Raw genomic sequence first — 16,264 nt, forward strand, 5'->3', positions numbered from 1 at the left:
GAGGAATCACCATCACAGCACAGATCCGTGAACAAGGCGAGAACTCAAACATGAGCACTTCAGGGCTTCCAGAGCAAGGACAATTTTGTCCACTATTAGCCAAAAGCAGTCTGAAGGGAAGTGCTTCCGTACCAAAGACTCTGTACAATTAATTTGAAAATTAGTTGGGGTTTTTACTCCTAGGAGCACGAATGAAGACCTGACCTTTAAGTGGTTTGGAGTAACTCAGCTCATTCTCACTGTTTCAAGGCTACTGAAATGCAATTTTTAGCAACAGCTACCACGTCACAAACACTGTTTTGGGATTAAACAGGTGTCAAGTTTCTGAGCTTAGAAAGAGCAAAGATGAAACTGTACACTCTAAGTGTAATGTTATAATGTAATGAAACTGTAAATGGAAAAGAAACTATACTGGAGTTGAAAAATATCGCTTATGTGACCTTGTGTACTTCCATGTACACAAAATTTAGCTCCTTATTCACCTGCTGCCTAATGTTATGGCTCAAATCACTGGGTTTGAAACATGGTATCTATAATAACTTTTTGAAGAGTCAGTGAATCAAACTCACAGAGCTGTCTGCATTCAGTTTCTCACTTAGTCACATCATTTCAAAACAAAAGTAATTTGTAGCACCGCAAAATGACCACCCCACCTTTAACCTCTCTATCCTGACCCGTGGCAATTTACAGCATGAAAACATCAACTTTTTCTGAATACGGAAACCAACAGACTTCATACCACTTTGCAGCCACATAAGTCCTAAAAAGATTAGGAAATTCCCACCCTGGTGCTCACCAAGCCCTCAGATACGTTCATCCAACTGCGAGCCCATGGTGTAAATCCAACCACTGGTTGATTTACTATTATTAATTTTTAATGCAGATCACTCCTTGGGCATTGGTTAGAGCAGCATCTCATTAACAGCAGCAGTCCAGACATAGACAAATCTTCCACAGGGATAAACGTGTGACCTGGATAATTTTATCTCTGTCATCCTCTGCAGTACACAGGTACCAGCACCCCTCCCTCCCTCAAATTAACTGGTTAGTATAATTAAGTACAATTAAGTTCATAATTGAATCAGAACAGCTGTTTCAATCAGAACAAATTTCAAGTTTGCTATTTTTATTGCTATCTAAACACACATCTGTTTCCCAAAAGCAGCTGGCCTAATAAAAGGTACTATCTCCACTATGAATCTTGCCCTGCTTCCCTTCACAAACTGCTGGCCACAGCTACTACACCATTCTAATTTCAAATCAACAGCACTTTCTAAACTTTATTTAAAAACATATTTTAGGTCAGCAAACCCAGTCTGACCTCAACCCACTGCCAAGCCTGACAGTATTCATGTAAAAGAAAAGGCAAACACGAGGTTTCTGTGCTCAAGATGATGTCAGTTCGTAGCATTCACTTTGGTGCTCTGGAATCTCTGGAATGCAAACCTGTAACCTTTGTCTGCAGTGGGTGAATGGACCAGGGAAATGGCCCATTCTGGGAAGTATGCAGGGCTTGAGAACCTCAGTTTCCTCCAGGAGAGCAGACTCCAAACGTGAGTGCACAAAGGAGCCAGTGTTAAGGCAGCTACTGCATAAACACTGTTATGTTAAACCTGAAAGAGATGCCAAGCTCCAGCCTGTACTGGGAGTGAGGTGATGCCATATCCTGCAAAAAACTGGGAGCATTCAGTGCTGGGGCTGACCTGGTCCTTGGTCTCTCAGTTCAGGAACCAGACACTGACTCTCCAAACCATTTCACTGAAATATCCCAGGACACTGATATTGCTCCTGTATCCCTTTCCTCTCAGCTTCTCAGAAGAGGCCTATTTTCAGGCACTTTCTGTTTTAAAGACTTTGGAGGTGTTTTGTTCTTGGGCAGGGCTCAAACTGCACATTGAACAGTCCCCTGGGAAGATCTCTGTCTGCCCAGCAAAGAGTGGCTGATGACAGGTTAGTAACTCCAGAGAACTCCACTTGGGAGCTGGAATGGAAGAGCAATTTCACCTAACGAACGGAAAGCTTGAAATACTACAACCCACCTATTTATTGTAAGCAGTTAATGCTCCCTTTCACAGCAGAAGGCATATAAAGAGTGTGTTGTGCTTTCCCAATTTGCTCCAAAAATACTGCATTTGACAGGACCATATATTTTGTAAAGATTGGGGTTTTGGCATACCACTGTTGACAAGCTCATGTGGCAGAGCTTTTGAGGCCACTGACTTCGTGACCATTAGTGTCGCTCACAGAGAGCATTTGTTGCGTGCTCTGTACTCACCCCACAGCCTGTTCCTTTGTTCCACACTTCATTTTTTAATTTATTTTTTAAAAGGGTACTTTCCAAGGATGCTACAGTGGCAAATTGCTTCAAAAACAGCCACCTCTTCCTCTGAACAACTCTTGGCAAAGAGACTTTCCAAATTCTAGAATTTAGATCTTCCTAAATTTTAGGTATAGCCCACCAGAAGCTGCTGCTGAAGGGTGGCAGGCAGTACTCCAGAACTAGACTTCAGCTCCATAGAGGGAGACTAAAATACTATCAAGGAAGCAGCCATGGCTCAAACTGATCCAGGTCAATGTAAACAACCTATATAATTTTCAGAGGCTCTGAATGCTTATCACTCCCAGAAACTGCATTGTACCAGTAAGCTCCTCTCATCCCCTGATTTTAAATGAATTTGTAAGCATTTAGGTAAGTTTCTTGTAAGTGCTGTAAGAGCTGAGGTTTACAAAGTCAACGCATCAAGGCTGCAACTCTTCACAAAAAATTGCTGAAAAGATTTGCACATCTGGAAATCCTGAGCTGTGACAGGGCCCACCATAATTTTTGGTAGCAACCAAGGTAAACCTCTTCAGGGCAGGAAAGAGATAAGGGCAAAAGCACATAATATTTCTTTACTGTAAGTCCTCCAACAGACCAGGTACAGTGTTTATCTGCAAAGGACAAGGCAAAAAGCATCCAACAACTCCTCTTCCAAACTAATTACTCAGGAAAAAAGCATGCCCAGTGTCCATGAAATACATGTTTCGTATTCCTAACAGATCTCTTCAGTTTCCCCAAAATTAAACCCTGTAATAACAGAAAACAAAAGCTTTAACTGTACCATGCCACAAGAGGAAAGCAGATGTGTGCGGCCATGGCAAAGCCCCAGCTCGCAGTTACAGCTCTGACTCACACTGTCACTGCTATCGAAAACATTAATCTTTCATGGGAGTAGGAAAAAACTGACTCAGATCATGGAAAAATGCATTTGCATGATGCAAATCTAGTAGGTGTATTTTAATTCTCAGGGCTGGTGGAAGCATAGAGACAAGTAGTGGGGTGCCAAACCCATCAATTTACTCTACAAAATGGTTTTATTGTAAGTCGAGATGGGATGTCAGCTGCAACAGAACACTTCTGAAAGGATAAAATTAGAAAACATTTACATACACATTTTAAGGGAACAGTACCAACAGACTTTTCCCAAGCAGAAGAGCACAGATTATCTTAGACTGGTTTGCATGACTGGAACTTCAGCTGAGTGTTGAATCCAGGAGCTGATACCCCTCCTCTTGGAGGTGCCAAGGCTTCCAGCCACTTATCACCCCTTCAATTTATCACTCAAAACCAGCCACTGGTTTTGGAACAATGCCTTAATCACTGTTAGCTTTTTGAAAAAAGTTAATCTAATTAACTGCTTGATGTATATTCCCATACAAGAGAGAGCAAAAAATTCTCCTATTTTGGCATTCTGTTTTAGTTCTTACCAGCAGCAAGGTGTAAGATATGGTCAGACACTGCACCATCCTTGCAATCAACTTCTACACCTTCCTAGTACTTCATTTAACTTCCCTTGCCAAAAGATGGACAACACCTTAGCATGTACTTCCTGTTCCTCTGTGGTTTTGCAGAATTTTTGTACTTTAACACCATGGATGCTAAGCACACCATCTGCTGTTAAAGCAATACAGACCAAGAACAAATCAGAAATATTTGCTTAATTCCTAATATCTCAGTTGTCCTCATTCAAAACTGTAAAACTTGAAAAAAAGGTTTACAGTTTCCAAAGTGAGATGACCAAAGTCTTCCTCATGTCACAAGACTGCCTTAGCATATAAAAGTCAAAAAAAACCCCCAAAAGATCTACTGTAATGGAAAAGATGTATATACGTGTCTACTACTTTTAGTTTAGAGTATTAAAACCAATACAAAACACATCCCAGAGCTCTTGTTCCTGTACTGTGAGGTCACAACAAAGAAAAAGCTGAAAACCGTTAGTTAAACCATCATGGTTTTTCAGGAGTTGCTGCTTCTACATTTAAGGTGAAGCACAACGTGTCTTAGGGATTTTTGTTTGTTTTCCTGACTAGCCATTTGCACGGAAATTAAGAAGCTGGACGTTAAAATTCAGCAGTTGTGCTCTGACAGTGTGAAAGGAAATATTAGAAAGCCTTTGCGGGCTGATAGGAAGAATTACAGCCTGCAGAGGAGAGCCCAGCACACGGCAGAGGATGGAAATGGTGTGCATCCAAACCAAACCAAACCAAACCTGTCGATCACAGCGACTTCACAAACCTTCAAAAACCTCCCAGCGATGGAACAGAACAAGGCACAGAACTTACCTATTTGGGCTGATGCATCTTCCAGAGTGTTTCTGCAGAGTGTATCTGTTTGAAACACCCAGGCATGTCCTAGAGTGGACAGAGGGGAGCTCTTCCATCTGGCAGAATTAAGCACTCATCTGCCTGACTGTCATAATTACAGATTCCAAGGCCACGTTCATTAACTTCACCAGCAGCCACATACTTGCAGCAGACTCTCATGCAGCTCTGGCTTGTCATTTCCTCATGAAAGTGACACTTCTAGATTTATTCTTGTCCCTTATCAACCCTTATATATGGCCTACAGGAGGGGGCCTGCAAGACTTTCTCCTGCCTGATCTCAAATTGGCAGGAGAGTTTAATCCTACCTCAATCCTTTCTTTCTAATTTTTATGGCAGGAATTGCACATCAGTTATGTCTCAGGCAAATGAGAGTTCTGGTCTCTGCAGCTGATGGGCTCACAGCTGCCATGAAGCAGGTCTGGAGTGGGAAACCGATACACAGATAAATGGGGACATCATTAACAGCAGAAATGTCACAGAGCTGGAATTTAAGTCATCCATAGTGAAGTTTCTACTGCTAAATGCTCCTGTTGGCTTCAGGGCAATGGAAATTCATCTGTACAGCTCTGTAAATGGCCATGGCTGAGCACAGACCCTTCTGACTGATGGGAAAAGCTGCGAGTTGGCAACAGCTTGTAATCCAAATGCTTGGGAATCACTGAGAGCCGACCTGGAGCTCTGTACGTAGGCACTGAGTGTGCTGGATTAATGCAGCAAGATTAAAGCATAGCTACAACTCCTGGCCCAGATAAAACTTCCAGATTAAATGTCCCGTTGTAGGTGTGTAGAACATGTTACCACTCCTTTCGTTAGAAGGCAGTCTAAAAGTGTTTCCATTAGACACTGCTGTGATTAAACACTGATACTTTAATTCTCAGGGAAAAGGTGTCAGCGTACCAGGAGCAGAGGCAGGACTGTTCAAAGACTGCCTCATTTTGTGGTACACACCTGCAAAAAAGCTTGGCAACATTAGCACTACGATAATTTTGTCTCTCAAATATTTCGTGTACAAGGTCTGATTATTAAAAAATATAGAGATGTTTTCATCTCTCAAAGATACATGATTGCAGGTGTTTGTGTACAACTGCAGAAATCCAGCCAAAAGAAAACAAATGGGAGAAAAAAAGAATGAAGAATAAGAAAACAAACAGAAATTGGGGTAGCACCGGCGTTTACTGAAGTTGAAGTATCTCAAACTGAATTGCTAATATATTTTTCAGAAAAAGAGGAAAGGCCACCTATGATGAGAACTTCATTAGATGTTTGACTAACATGACAGAGAGAGCTATTACTGAAAACACGGAGATGAACGGACAAATTGAAGGTGAAGAGCCAGCTGAAAGAAAGTAATTCACGTACTTGGAATAACAAATTAAAGAATTCACCTATGAAGTGCCATAAGAACTTATTTTAGCAAAGATCTCCAAGACACTGGCTCAAAAAACGCTGATCTAAAGGTTAAGATGCATCGTCAGCATAACACACAAAAACAAATGACTGAGAGCTGGAGCTCCAGGAACAGAACAAAATTCATAGGAAATCCAACAGTATGAACTTAACACTTGATGTGATACATCAGGGAGCTAGAATGGACTTGAGCTGTAAACTGGAAGCTAATGAGTTAACAGTGACTTTGGAGTAGGATCTCCATACTATTGAATTAAATTAACAGCTAAGTAAAAGGCACACAGAACACCAGCCTACTGCAATGCTTCCTTTTTTGCCAGGTATTTGTCAATACCTATTTTAACCTCCTGATAGCTTCTCAAGAAGGGGGGTTTGGTGTATTTTTCTTCTCTGTGCAGCTGTCCCTTAATGTGTCTGTAAAGTAAACTGTGCTTAGATCTCTTCAGAGCATCTTTCACAAGGGACACCGCAGCAGCTAGGACGAGTGCGCTGAGCAGCACAACAGCTCCTAATCTCAGCATCTAATTAAAAGCAGAGATTACAATAATCAGGGCAGGACAGTAGTGCCTGCTGTATGTAAACTGATCTGACGCCACAGACTGCTTTTATGCAACAGGAAGATGTTTCTTGAGACCATTTACAGATAGAGAAAGATGTATGTCCTTTTTTACGACTCTCTACCTTTTAACATTCTGTTCTCCAAAACCCATGTGTCATGCAACAGTGATACTCTGAAATAAGATTCATCTGGGGAGAATTGTCTTGTTTTCCTCAGCCACGACAGTTTTTTGAGGTTTGGTGTGATCATTTGAAGTCGTCTCTTTTGGAGAACAGAATGTTACCATTCACTACTTCAAAGGACCTAGATTTAACTTGTTGCCTTTTTGAAGCTGCAGTGTAGTGTAGAAAGTTTATGTGCCTAATATAGCTTTCACATGGTTGAATAAGCAAACCAGATAAATGCCACCTTCCCCAGCCTCTGCTGCTTTAAACTTTGCATTGTAGGAATCTCACATTAGCGTTCCATATAACACATAAAAGCACATTTTCTGAGAGCACTTAAAACTGAGGCTCGTTTAACAATATGAGCAGTAACTGTGAAAAGGTCTTGTTCCACACTGAATTTCCTTTATTCTCATAATTAAAATTAATGTGTGAACTTCACTAGTCAGAGTGTTTTGGGATATTTCACAGCAGATTCACTACCCTGTACTTTTGGTTTTCACCAGTTCTCCAAAAAAGCACATGAGCAAACTACTAAATGTGCCATCAACATATGAAATAAATCTCCATTGTTTTTTTTTCTTGGTAGAATAAAAGCAACAAGTGAATTGAGTCCTCATCATATCCTTATGCAGGGAAGCGCCTCAGAATGTAATCAGATTATAGCGAACAGACTGATGTGTTACAGCCCTAAGGCACACATTCAAATTTAACCACGCTTTTCATGACAGTGTTTGTGCATAATTTTTATGTGATCTCAGTAACTTTTTTATAGTTTTGCTCCATGCAAATTCAGGTTAAATTCTTCCCGAATTTCTTAGTGTAGAAAAGCTGTTACATGACCATTTCCCACTCTGTGTAATAAAAAGCGAGGCTTCAGTTTTATAGTCCCTGGTCTTTAACAACAGTACAAAAAAGCCCAATTGAATATTAAATACTTTTAAGTACTGCAAATTGCCAAAAAATGTCCATATATTACTTTCATTTGCACATGGCAGCAACTGCTACAACCTGCTAATTTAAACTAATTCCAGAAAGCTATTTTTTCTTGTTTTACCATGGCTACCCACAGCATTTGAGCCTTCATTTTCAGAAGCTCTGCAAGCATATTGACACAAAGTCAGGAAAAATATACATGATGAAGACTACTCAAGCCAGCCTCCCAAATTAGTCACAAAAGCAAAAATCTCCAAGCCCTTTCAGGTGATGGCATGTGGAAGTAATATCAGGAAAAATGGCACACCAAAGCAGTATGGCTCAAGATTTTCTTGGTATCACTCCTCCGCTGAATCCCTGAAAGAGTCAAAAAAGACAAAAATAGCAAAACCCTCCCTATCTGTGGTTCCCCACACATTATTTTTTCCTTTCCTCCAAGGCAAAATCAGGGCCTATCTGGGTGCATGACACCAAGAGCAGCCGAAGTGCAGAGTCCCTCCTCTCCACTAACCCCCAAACCATGCCTCCCACCTCACTGTGTTTCCTCCTGTCCCTTGGAAACGACTCCCTTGTCTCCTCATTTGACAGATATAAATGACTGGAAGGCATACCACGACCAGTAGGTTTGTGACAACCAAATTTGGCTAAGTGCTAGTTTTCACTAGTTCAGCACAAAGCTTACCTGTCAACTGACTGGTTGTTTGAAATAGTGAGGTTTATTACACAAAATGACAGCTTTTCTCTCTCACTTTTATTCCAGGAAGCATTACACCCTAATGAAATCTACATTAACTATAACAAACGATTTTTTCTGAAGGGCAATGCAAATCTGAACTCTCCCTGAAGCACACCAGCCCCATTAACACCCCGAGTGCTGGAAGCAACACTGAAGAAAAACCTTCGTAAAGAGCAGAAGGGAGAGATCAAGGCAAAGTCTCACATCCCGTACGATCCGAGGAGGAGAAAAGGCACTGCTAATCCAGACAGCATGGACTGCTGCCAGCCAGTCAAGGTGTCACAGACATATAAACAACAGCCACCTTCCCAACGGAAGCAGCTATAAAGAATCCTGAACAAGTTCAAGCAAGGCAGGAATGTGGTTGTGTCATCACCCTTTCAGCACTACGTGTACCTTTATTTTCCTAATGACTCATTTATGCAGATAAATGCCTAAAAGGAGTTCTTCTTGGCTCCGAAACCTAAAAGTCCTTGTATTTGTCCACAAATCACGTTATCAGGTGAGCAGCAACTCCACAGGCTGTAGCTGTCTGCCCTTGTATGGCCAAAGCTGGCCTGGCAGAACCATATCCATGATTTGTGCTGGGCATAAGGAGAGTTTTGGGGGGTTTTTTTTAACTTTCAGTATCTTTACTAACATTTTACAGAAACTTCTCACAGTAGGTATTTCAAAACAGGGGTATTTATCCGCTTAAAAAACCAAAAACAAGACGTTGAAAGAAAACTGCAGGTACTGTTGGACCACAGAGCTCCAACACTGTCAGTATCTGTCCCTAACACAGAAGTGTCCCTTAACCCACCAGTTATTCCCAAACCCATCAGTAATTTCTAGGACTCTTAGGTCTCCACAGGACATGGCATCTTCATGCTTCCAACAGATGTAACTCTGGCAAGCATCCACCATGACTGTAGTTTTTCCATAGTGCTCTCTTGGTAATATCCAAATACAAAATGCCTTATCAACTGCCATCTGTAGCTGTATTTATAAACGAAGATCTTCTTCAGTATCTGTACTTCCACTACAATATCTTTCACTACGATTACTATGTTCACTTGTACTTTGAATATAAAACATTACCCACAGTAAGTGTTTACAACGTTATCACAGATGAGCTACAAAGTATCCCTTAATTAGAAAGCCTATCTCCCTTTATTCAGTCTTCTTGGGTAAAGCAACCAAGCAAATGGTATGGCCAAATCACCTCAAAACAATAGAGCAGAGCTCAAAGGGAAAAAAACCCCCAAAGTGATGTAGAGCTGCCTCTGCAGACAGATGTACTAAACAGACTGGGACAACGCAGCCTGGAAAAGGAAAAGAACCCAAAGAGAGAAAACTGAGAACATGGAAACCTATAAAATCACAAATGAGGTGCTGATGGGAAAAAGATTCTTTATTCTTTCCCATACTACAAAAAGTAGGAGGGACTCAATGAGACCACAGTTTAAAAAGAAGCAAAAAAACCCCAGAAGCCAGGTATTATTTTTGTACAAATTGAGGGATTCATCACAGGGTATTCCGTGGAAGCTCCAGGTATAAACTGTTCAAAATGTTTAGGCAAATCCCTCAAGGACAGGTCCGACAGGCACTGCCAGCTCAGACCCTCTTGCTCAGGACACCTCGAAACCCAGGAGTTGCGGATGATGACTGAGCTGTCTGGGGTTGCTCCTCCACTCTTCCCTAATGATTTACTTCTGGCCACTGTCACAGACCACATGCTGAGCCCAACACACTTTTTGCAGCCCTTATTATCCCACCCTTCGCGTACTCTGATAAATATATTCACGTGAAATAATTATTTCCCCAGCTCTAAATTGGAACGCATTAAAAACACGCTATTTACAAATAATGCACAGTTTAAGTCACTTCCTTAACCTGATTAAATGGAATGTAAGAATTAAATGAAATGCTGAGCATTTACATTTCCTGTCATCCCATTTTATCAGGTTTGCAGCTCGTTTCCTACCACCACCATTTCATTTCAGCACCTTGCACAAAGCAGTCCTAGACATCTGCTTTCATCCAGAGAAACCATTAGAAGAATCAATTTGCTCTCCAACCCAAGAACAGTGATGGACTCCTATGTTTACTTAGCAATAAGCACACAACTATTTAATTAGATCTAGATGCTGGAAACTGCATCTTTGAGGCAATAGCCGCAGCCACAAAGAATGAAGCGTTTCAATTTGTTATATAAATCAATGTTTTCAGTATTTTTTTTTTCTGCTTGTAACTGCTGACTTCCATATGGGAACACTGTCACAGGTATAGAGGCACATCTCCCACCCGGTTTGGCTCTTGTACTCTCACACAACACTTCCTCAAAGAAACAAGCAATTAAGTTGCTGCCCCTTCTCAGCCACATGCGATTCCAAGATTGATGTCGTATTTCAAGCGACAGACTGTGAACACGCTCTGCAACCGTGGCATTTAATTTAGAAGTCAGCACTTGACACATTGAAGTATTTGGAATTCCTGAAGTCTGGCTGTCTGCACAGTTGCATAATTTGAGCAGGGATAACCTACTTATAACCGGGAGAGGGAGAAGAATGTCAACAGACAATCCCTTCTACGTCAGGGGACATCTCCTTCCTCGTCACATGCCAGCAAAAGCATCACTGCTTTGTCACAGGTTGACTTTCTTTTTCTTTAAACTAGGGGATTACAGTTCCTAAAAGGAGTGAAGCTACATATATCACCAGATGCTCTCCTAGGAATACACTCAGATGTTCTCAAAGCTCACAGAAAAACAGCTTTACCAGACATAATGGATGAGGCCAGAGAAACACTGATGTGAAATACCCCACAAGGGTGAAGGACCCAAGACTTGATGCTGGTCACACAAACACCTCACAAGGCACAAGCACCACACATCCATTCAAAGAAAGGCCATAAAGATACAAAACAAGTCACAGGATACAACCAAAACCAATGTCTGGGTGGTTGTTCACCCTCAGACAAGGGGGAAGCTGTATTTGCTTTTGATCCTCTTGGCAAACAGCTGAGCAGACCCTCCGAGCAGCACAATTCCCTACCGACACTGCAGAATGAAACCACCCCTTTGGAAAGTGTCAGAGTTTATGATTAACCTCCTGTTGCAACAAACATGGCAAGGATTCAGTTTCACTCTCTGACTGCTCCTCTTACATACTGCAGAAAGAATACATAAGGACACTCTCTCCCCTCCAAACCTCACAGTCACTGAAGCAGGAATTCCCTCACCCTGTAAACAAAACCAGGGCAAAACCTCCCAAGCATGATCCTCCCTCAGCATCCATGCATCATCCACCTGGGGAGACTAAAGTAGGGCTGGAAATTCCCTTCCCATGGAAAGAGACTGCTTGGAGTGTTCGCACCAATTAAAGCTTCGGATCAAAACCAGCTGTTTAAATAGAAGTAGTCCCAAGGGAGAGGCACTTAGAGCATTGTAACTGGTTCCTGGAATAAACAGTTTGACATCAATGGAGGCATTTACACTGGGAGAGCTGTGTCTGAGCTCCCAGGCTCAGCTTCACCTTCTTAAATAGCTACACTTAAACCCAGGCAAGGTCTCCAGGCTCATCGCACCTTGGATCTGCGTCACATGTAGACACCAAGCTGCAGTAAGAGACCTCGAGGGCAGAAGAAAAGCACATTGCACTCCAAATACCCTGAAAGACTCCTGGATGCTGGTCTGCGACCTGCCTGCATAGGAGTCACTGCCACTCAGCATCACCTTGCAGGGTCCACAGAGCAGTGCCACAGGTGTGTCCCACATGTGACAAGTAACACATCACCTCGTCTATGGAAATATCCAGCTCAGAGCCAGGGATCCATTCAGGAGTAAACTGGGTGACCTCTACCTAAGTAAGAGCTGCCATGTGGATACCTGGTGGATACACCCCGAGAATAAATAAAATAGAAATTTAAAAAGGGGAAAGGTAAAGCCTCGTATCAGGCAGAAGCATAGAAAGAAAGCAGGGGCAAACACGTAACTAGGAACACTGAGAAACTCCCCACGTGGGCATGGCAAACCCAGAATATCAGCTGAGGACAATTATGGAAGTAGAAGACTTCTAGAAACATCACAAAATGGTTTGGGTTTGAAGGCACCTTAAAGATCACGTCCAACTCCCCTGCCACAGGCAGGGACACCTTCCACTAGACCAGGCTGCTCCAAGCCCTGTCCAATCTGGCCTGCAATGTTCCCAGGGATGGGGCAGCCACAGCTTCTCTGGGCAACCTGTGCCAGGGCCTCACCACCCTCCCAGGGAAGAATTTCTTCTCAATATCCCATCTAACCCTGCCCTCTGGCAGTTTGAAGCCATTCCCCCTTGTCCTGTCACTCCATGGCCTTGTCAAAAGTCTCCGTCCTGCTTTCCTGGAAACCCTTCAGGCACTGGAAGGGGGTGTAAGATCTCAGAAAAAAATCTTGGAGTGGACAAATTATGTATATGACCAGAAAAAGAGAAAGTGATGGTATTTTAGACCCATGGGATGTGCAGATACCTAGGAAGTACACAGACTACTTAATTGTATTCTGCTGGACTGCTCAGCAAAAGAAACCCCAGAGTCAAAGCAAAAACCAAGCTAGGCTTAACCTGAGAGTCTCACACTGCAGGATCAGCAGGGCCCAGGAAGGACAAGGGTGGAAGTTTCAGCCATGGAAGATTTAATAGCCAAGAAGAGATCAGAGTGGGTACAGGGGTGACCTCTCTGGCACGTGCAGCAGGGAAGTGATGGGAGCAAGCACGGGAACAGCTGCCACTGGGCATCTGTGGGAACATTCAAGACATGAAAGGACAACAGTGGAAACCTCCACATGCATGAGCAGTGCCTGTCTGCAGAAAGGCCGCTGGCCTGCACCTTCCCTGGGGTGTACAAACACACACAATGCGGGATGCACCAGCTTTTGGCAGGAAATCAGTGGGATAACCCTGGTGAGTGTGGAGGAGGAGCCAGACATCCCTCATCAGTGGGCAGAACAGGCTCCACAGCACAGGAGATGGGCTGGAGGAGTCATCCCTTAGGATTTGGAGGAGGAGATGTCTTTCTGGGTGGGGAAAAAGTCAGCAGCTTTTTGCAGACAGGTAGGAGCCCCCTGAGGTGTGGGATTTAACAGGCTGTGCTGGTCAAGCATGGAGTTCATTCCATCTGTGCGTGGAAACAGGTACAGCAGATTTTGGGAGGCACTGGTACCCTGTGTGTATTAAATGAGACAACAGGCTTTTGGCAAGCAAGAAGCTGATGATACCCTCCCAGAATCTGCTGATTATGTTTATATAGGAAAATGACTCTGGAGAGATGGAAGGAGAGCAGGAAAACACGAAGCGGTTCTTGGCAGATGAGCACTATATCACCCTCATGGTGCGTGGACACAGAGACAGCACAGCAGACCCTGGCAGATGGACACTAAGGAACATGCAGAAGGGGCTGTTGTAGGAAAAAAACAAACAACAACAAAGGGACAGCCTAACAGCTAGTGGGAATCCCTCTATTTCCTCCCATAAGCCGGCACTGGATGCAGCAGGTATCCCGTTGGGACGAAGGAAACAACACAACTTCCCCCCCCCCCCCCCCCCCCACCCCTTGAAACTACAGGTTTGCGTGCGTACCCACAGGCTTCGCCAGCCAGTGCGGCTCCCTCGGGGCAGGGGACACCCCCTGAGGGCCGACCACCGGCACAGGGGACACCCCTAAACACGGCGACACGAGGCAGGGGACACCCCTAAACACCGGAACACGGGGCAGAGGACACCCCGAGGGAGGTGACACCCCCAAACACCGGCAAAAGGGACAGGAGACACCCGCGGAGAAAGGTGACACCCTCAAACACCCGCACAGGAGACACCCCTCGCCCCGGGAACCGACGGTGAGGCGCGGGGGTGACACGGCCCCGCGGGAGGGGGACACACGGGCTGTGCACCACGCAATGGGATCCCCCGGGGGGGTGAGCGCAGCCCCGGGGCCGCGGGGCACGGACGGGAAACACAGGGCAAGGGACGGGACGGGACTGTAAGGGAGTGGGGAGAGGGGCCGAAGCCAGATCCCTCCCGCCCCCCGCCCCTGAGGGGCACCAGCGGCCGCCGCGCCACCGACCGGCCCCCTCCCGCGCCAGGCCCGGCCGCGCTCCCCGGTTACCTGCGGGCGGTCGGTGAGGCCGGGCCGCTATCTGGGGGCCATGACGGCGGGGCGGGATGACCGGGATGAGCGGGATATTGTCGGGGGGGCGGGGGGGGGGGGGGGGGGGGGAGCGGAGGCCGCCGCCTCCCCCTCAGGCGGCGCGCGGGAAACTCGGGGGAGGGGGGGAAGGGGGGGGGGGAAAGCGGAGGGCGCGCGACCCCCCCGCGCGAGTGGCGTGAGGGGCGCGCGCGCGCTGCGCGTGCACGCGGGGGAGGGGGGGGGGCGCGGGGGGGGGGGGGGGGGCAGCGCGCGCCTCCGTCCGAGCTCCCGCGCGCGCGCCGCCCGGGCACTTTGTTTGTGTCCCACAGTGCACCGCGAGCGGCGGCGGGGGCGGGGCCCCGCGCGTGCGCACTGAGCGCCCGGCGGCGCCGAGCGGAGCCGGGCACCCCGCGGAGGCACCGCGCCGGAGAGCCGGGGGGAAAAGGGGTTCTGCGTTACCCAACGGCGGGACACGGCGGCCTGCTGCGGCCCGACGGGGCTCCTAGTGACCCCCAGCGGGGCTAACGGGGTTTAGTGTCCCCCCGCAGGCGGAAAACGGGGCCCTGGTGCCCCGCAATGGGGTAACGGCGGCCTAGTGCCGCCCGACGGAGGCTAAGCAGGGTCCTAGCGCGCCCTGCCGAAGAGGGCACGGAGTCCCCACGAGCCGGGGAGAGAACGGGGTGATAGTGCCCCACACCCCGCCCACACCCGGGGGGAGGCACCGGGGAGTGAGGGGCTCCGGGACGTGCGGGCAGCGGGGAGTGGGCAGTGGGCAGTGCCTCCCCTCGGCTGCGCATCCCCGAGCACGGGGTGCCCCGCTGGAGCGGGGTGCTCCAGTGGTGCATCCCCGGGGAGCGGGATGCTGCAGTGCTCGCGATCTCCTCCACCCCCGGCACGCGGTGCTCCGGCGCAGTGGGATGCTCTGCTCCTGCATCCTCCGGCCGCGGGATGTCCGGCATTGCGTTCTGCCCCGCCCGGGATGTGGGGTGCCTGGTGCATGCACCACGCCCCAAAACCCCTCAAACCACCCACCAGTTTGCAACCAGTCTTTAATGAGTCTCTAAATAATCCACCCTGATAGTTTGGTCCAAGTATGCACTAATTCGGGTAAACACAGCTTAATCCAACAGGATTAACGCAACCCTTTCCTCCGTGGATTGTTTTATGGCATGTTTTTTTCGTTGGTTTGGATTTGTTGTCTTTGGTGATGAGCACTCGGTAAATTGGAGCAGGAAACAGATTGAAGGGCCACAGTCCAAAAGTGTTAATCAGCAGTGAAAAATTTAACACCCGTCCCTGGAAAAGCCACACTGCTCCATGAGCAAAAAGAAAAAGAGGCCAACTCCTCCCCCCCCCCCCCGTGCTGTTGTGAAAACTCAGGGATCCTTTTAGGTGCTTCCTTGCAAAACTGGGGGGAGAACCAGAGCACAGAGTTGGACTCTGCTTAATTCTCATTTCACTTCCTCTTATATTGGTTTTATATTCCCAAGGCTCTCTCTTGCAATCCTGACAACATGCAGCCTCCCACTGCAATCTACTCCTGTGTAAAGCAGGAGTCAAACAGTGCTAATTTCAGAGCATTACACGTGTGCAGGTGTTGTTTCCACTTTAGGAGACATAATTTTCAAGGAAGTCTGCTCCTGGCTACCCATGGTAACTCCTGAATCACAGAGGATT

General features: G+C 46.2%; 1 protein-coding gene across 2 annotated transcripts in view; it reads right to left on the minus strand.

Moving 5' to 3' along the window:
• ZBTB44 (zinc finger and BTB domain containing 44) overlaps positions 1–14,654 on the minus strand; it is a 36,375-nt gene extending 21,721 nt beyond the window's left edge. For both annotated transcript variants that reach the window (XM_048328691.1, XM_048328692.1), the window contains exon 1: positions 14,567–14,654. The gene's annotated coding sequence lies outside the window, so the exon portion shown is untranslated. The remainder of the gene's footprint in view (positions 1–14,566) is intronic.
• Between the last annotated feature and the right edge of the window lie 1,610 nt (positions 14,655–16,264).

This window comes from Corvus hawaiiensis, chromosome 25, assembly GCF_020740725.1.
Source record: "Corvus hawaiiensis isolate bCorHaw1 chromosome 25, bCorHaw1.pri.cur, whole genome shotgun sequence".
In the NCBI taxonomy this organism is placed as follows: Eukaryota; Metazoa; Chordata; class Aves; order Passeriformes; family Corvidae; genus Corvus; species Corvus hawaiiensis.